Source organism: Phodopus roborovskii, unplaced genomic scaffold, assembly GCF_943737965.1.
Source record: "Phodopus roborovskii unplaced genomic scaffold, PHOROB, whole genome shotgun sequence".
Lineage (NCBI taxonomy): Eukaryota > Metazoa > Chordata > Mammalia > Rodentia > Cricetidae > Phodopus > Phodopus roborovskii.
The window spans coordinates 12,366,466-12,372,465 of NW_026126485.1; positions in this window are offsets into that span (position 1 = coordinate 12,366,466).

Consider the following 6,000-nt stretch of genomic DNA (forward strand, 5'->3'; position numbering starts at 1 on the left):
ATGGAGATGATAGGTTTTCATGAGGTATTCACACATCGGCATTGCAGATTAATTTTCTCAATCATGCTCTTAATGGAATTTCTCCTTGTCTGATGTTAAAGCCTGCATTTCTGTTTTGTTTCTCAGTCCTAGGGATGAACCCAGGCCCTTGAGCATGCTGGGTAAGTGCTTAACCACTGAGACACATCCTGAGATCCCCTTGTTCCCATTAATATTCCATTTTGTTTGCCTCTACATTTCATGAGTATTCATATCTTTGATAACTTTTTAAGTTTGATTTCACTTTTATTGATCATAAAGTTTCATTTAGTTTTTACAAAAACTGACATCTTTGGATTATTAATAGGTAATCCAATATCATTTATAATTATGAATGGTACAGTTATATTTAGTTAGTGAATGTTATGTGAATAGCCTACCAACTATGCCACAAGCACAGCCTACAATGTAGTTCTTAAATCCTAAGACATGAAGATTGAAATTAGACTTTGATCCAAAAGCTACAGAATGAATAATGGTATTAACAAGACTCTTGAGTGACCAGGTACATCCTGAGTAGAAGTCATTTATTTATTTATTTATTTATTTATTTATTTATTTATTTATCTATTTATTTATTATTGTATATGTGTGTGCATTATGATATGGGGGAACACACGCATGCCATGGTATGTGTGTGGTGGTCAGGGTGTGGCTGTGGAATCTGTTCTCTCCTTCTACTTTTACATGGGTTAGGGATTGGACTTGGGCTATAATCCATCTTGCCAGCCCAATGCTGGGCAACATTTTAGGAGACATTTTCTTCTCTAAGCAGCAAAACATTCAGTGAGCCATTTTGAAGCAGGCTTTTTTGTTCCACTTATAGAGAGAAGGCATGGTTGATCGAGTTTTGATGTTTAAAGAGTGAAAGTTTCTAGGAGTGGTAATTGCCTTCAACTTAATGTCCGTAGTTGCAAATAGCCTAAAGTAAGAGTTAGACTCTGCTTTGGAGCACTGAAGTCTGACACTGGCTCCTCTCTAGCTATGGAAGTCCTGGATAGCAGCTTCTTCCAGTAGAAGGCTACTTGATCTACAATGGAAATGTGCCATGGTGAGCAATGATCTTCACCGGTGTCTTTCCGAATCCTTAGACTACCGCAGCCTCTGCATCAGCATCTGCTGTGCTTTGATGCTATGGGCAAGCTGTTATCTCTGAGTTTTATGAGACAACTTCTGCCAGCTTCAGCCTTCTGCTTGATCTCCCCTTACAAACCTCACAGGAATGACAAAAAGAGAGCAACAGTCTTATCTGGGTTAGGCTTTGACTTAATGAGATTTTTATTATTTGCTCTTCTATCCAGTCCACCAGAACTTTCTCCATGTCAGAAAACATGCTGTTTTGCTCTCCGCAACATATACCGTGTCCCCTAGAGTATGGCTTTTAATTTCCTTCTAGAACGTTGCCTATGCATTGACAACGTGAATAGTAGGTAGAGATGGCCTAGCTCCCCAGTTTCAATATCTTCCTTGCTAAGCTTTGTGGTTCTAGTTTTTGAAAGAAAGGGGGAACTGTGTGTTCCATCCCTTCACTTGAATATTGAGAGGTTATTATGAGGTTATTAATTGGTCTGATTTTGGCATTGTGAAAAGAGCTGGTTGGTAACAGTCATAATGCATACTCCCACAAATTAAATTCGTTGTGTTAGGGGCTGGAGAAATGGCCCAGTCATATGTTCGAGAGTGATGACATGAGTTTTAATCATTAGCACCCACCTTGAAGTGGGCTGTGGTGGCATATGTCTGTAATCCAGCACAGCTGGGACAGACACAGGAGGATCCTTAGGAACTACTGACAAGCTAATATAGCTAATAGGTGAGTTCTGTGTTCAGTGAGAGATCCTTTCTTAAATACTAAGATGGAGAACAATTGAGGAGAATATCCAATGTTGCCCTCTGGCCTTCACAGTTACACATATACACTTGCATGCATGTGCGTGTGCACACACACACACTCACACACACACACACACACACACACACACACACACACCAAGTCTGTCTTGCATTGACAAGGTAAATGGTATCCCCAACAGCATATTAGTGACATCAAAGATCACTGATTCCAGATCACCACAACTCATATAATGATATAAAAGGTACATACACCATTGGAAAATTGGTGCAATAGATTTGACATAAATATTTAACTTGTGAACAGTGACTAATCTGAGAAGTGTGCTAAAACCAGCTACCCTTGAGCTGTGTTCATTGGTACCCATTGACTCCTCTCTACTCTCCACATCCCTATTTCAGCTGAAACTATTAGCTCTCTTGCTGCTTAACACAGTACTGTTAACTATGCTAATAATTCTTTTTCTTGGTGTGTGAGTTTTTAATGATTAGATTCCATGTTAACACATATGAAGCTATCAGCAGACCTACTGGCCTTCTCAAGATCCTTTCTTATTCCTCTCAGTGTTCTCGTAGCATAGTGGTAAGCCTCAGCTAGGTGTTTCCCCTTTCCTCCTCCACCCTGCCTCACTGACCCTACCCTTATCTTAATGTTATTTTGCACTTACCCTTTTTTCTGTGATACTGTGAATCTTCTCAGTTGAACATGGTTCATTCTTTTGTTATTACCACAGCACAGGCTGATGAGAGATATGAACTACGTGTGTGTATGGTCAAACTGTTCCTTTTCACTCTACCAGGAGAGTTTGCTGATACAAACCTGTGGCTCACCCTTTCTCTTCTTAGGTGTCTTCTTCTAAGTGTTGCTCTATAGTAATCTGTCATTGAATGTTGCTCCAGAGATGTTTGTATCCACTCCTATTCATGATTTTACTACAGTATGTTTGCCTGGCTTCTTAAATGTTCTTTTTTATTATTATTTTTAAAGTTCAGTTCTCTTACTAGACTGAAGCTTGACATTGGTTGTTTTTTTTGTTTGTTTGTGTTTGTTTTTGATTATTCCCTGGTCTATGATACAACTGCTAGCCGTGCACACTTACATATTTCAACTTAGCTATATTTTGGTTTATTCGTTCTAATCAATTCTTCTTTGAGGATTTCTATTTTATTTACATGAAGTCTATTTTGTTTGTCATTCATATCTATCACTTTCTCTCCAATGATTTTAACCATTTATTACCTTAATTTACTCATTTTTATCTCATTTCTATCCTGGAAATCTGGTTTGTTTGTTTTGTTTTGTTTCATGCTTCTGATTCTTTCTTGTAATTATTTTATTTCCATTTCGATAACAGTTTTGATTTCTCTTCTCTTTCTTCTCCAAATAACTCATGTTGTAGAACCTATAGCTATATCACTATACTTTCTCCAAGTTCTCGCATTTCTGTTTTATGATATTCCTTCTTTGAAGCAACTGCTTCATTAAGACCTCTAAAACAGTACAAACTGTTTGGTCACAATATCTTGCCTGATTACACTGTTGCCATGGTAATAATCTCTATTGGTTAGAAAGCCTTTTTCAGATCATTTCCACATCTGTACTCTGAAGATCTTTTTGAAATTCCTTAGCATTGGAAAGCTGGCTTTCATGATGCAGCTAGGAGCAGAGCAGCCTGTGTTGAAGAAACAGTATTGCTTTCCAAGATTCACAACAAAGGCCACTCCATTCCCATCTTCACACATGATAACTGCCTCCTGTTCCTCTCTGTGAGGCTGTATTTCCCTCTTGAGACTTCTCAGAGCCAGTCTGGCTTCGTCATGGTTCTTTGTCACCAGCTTCCCTTTTTCTAGCTCAACATACCATGTTTCCAAAGAAAGATTCTGTCTTGCATGACCTGACCCTGGTAACAATATTTTCTCATGTCTCCTTGGCATTTTCTCAGGATTTTCTTCACTGCTCTCTAAACGTCTTATTTTCATTGCTTTCCATTGACTTCTGCCTAATTCTGGGTTTCTGAAATTTCTAAAAGGCATTTTGAAGCCTCGGGTTAATCTAATTTCTAAATGTTATGGATAATTGAATTAACAAGGTGGTTTTATTTACTTTTCCAAGAGAAGTATTCATTTAAAGATGGATATGCTCTTACTAAGTTGACATTCATGTTCACACTTAACATTCAGTTTCTTCCAAGAGCCTGTTGAATCTGATCCTATCATCCTACTTTCTCATGTCCTCTTTTATGCCAATTCTCACTCCGCAAACCTTCTTCCTGTCATTTATTATCATGGATAATCTTTCCCATGTCCACTTCTCATTTTTCATGTCTTATTTCTCTCCAACTCTCAGCCTTAGTTTATCATGAAGTATGGAAGTGAATAGTATGTAGATCATGTATTAGCTCGGATATCATTGTAATGATCTATTCATAAGCCTAATAATGATATTTAGGCCACTGATTAATTTCTCAGTAATATCCATGCAACAACACTGAACATATAAATGGTTGATTCCTGATTCTGAGAGGTCCGTGACTCTCTGAAACCACAAGATCCTTTCCAACATCTATTAGTTTACATCAAAGAGTGAGTAAAACATACTAATAGGGTATCTTGAAGTCAGATGACAGCTATAAACCAAATCTGGTGTTGTTTCTACCAAAGCAGGAAGACAGCAGCAGTGTACTGTGCTTTCATCTTCTTCCTGTGGACACTCACAGGAATCACCTTCCTCTGACTCCCTCCTTCTAGTGCTGGAACATGCTAGCAGGGCATCTTTTCCAATTCCCCTGCTGTGTTTGTGTTCCTGGACCCAAGGAGCTGATGTTTAGCACTATACTAGAAAGTCCAGCCCCTATCCCAGCCCATCAGAGAACTGATCAACACCACTTACTCCATATCCCAGGTCTTCTGGGCTGCATATTGAATACCCATAGTGCTGTGTCTGCTTTTGTCATCTGGCTTCATTCTTATGGCTCATGCTGCCTTAAGTCCTCCATGTCTCCATTTCCAGAATAACCTCACAATTGGCTCTAATTTCTGGAGCTTGCTTAAATTCACCTTCCAGATACATCCCAGTTTCCAGAACAGAAGTCTAGCTGAGTGTTCAGCTCTCCCCCCCCCAGGCTTCTCTGTTAACATAGTCCCCTTGTAAGGGTGTCTATGGCCACCTTCCTACACACACATTATGTCTACAAGTCATAGGAAATAGAAACTTGTTTGTTTCATGAATTTGAAATACAGCTCTGAGGTTTCTGTGAGGGGATGTGTACTTAGCCCAGAAAGTACCTACCCACCCCAGATTTTTAGAAAGAGCACTCAATTATTTGCAAATGATAACCCTCCTGGATACAACTCTCTGGAGTTAGACATCGTTCTTGTTCCCTCGAGAAAGGCTTCACAGTTTATCTCCATGACAACCATGGGAGCTGTGTTTTCTCATTTTTATTTTTAACTTCTCATGTAAAATTATCAGTGTTCGAGGTGTACAGATGACTTCACAACTAGGTATTTACTGAGCCCATATTAGGATAAAACTCCCACCTGTTGAGACATGGGCTACTTCCACAATCTAGGATACCTGGGTCTAAGAAATTTGATAACTTTAAAATTGAGCTTGTCATTTATTGGCAGAAATGTTAAGCAAATGAATTTATTGTTTCTTATACTTAAGTTTCTTTTTTAACATTGAAACATTGAAGGCAGTTCTACTGCAAGACCCCATGTTATATGTTACATAATGTGGGAGTTGTTAGCCAATACAGTTGAACAAAACTTAGTATGTGTTTCTATTTATTCTTTTCTTTCATAAAGTAGCAGTCTGTGACTGGCTAAAATACTCACCTCAGCATTTTCCAAAGAGGAAGCATGTCAGCCTCTTGGTAAGGCTCTCTTGTATTGGAGGCAAAGACTCGATGAGTATTACAGGTGGGTTGCCCCACTGAGCCTGTTATTTCTGAAATGCCTTGCTCTCTTTAAAAGCAACCTGCTGCTGTGTGCTGGCCTACAAAAGAGAAATCCATTCTCTCCGCAAGCAGTTGTCAAGCATAATAAAGACAAACTGGCAGAATAATTTGGGTGATTGCCAAGTCCAGGTTAATACTGTGTGAAAGA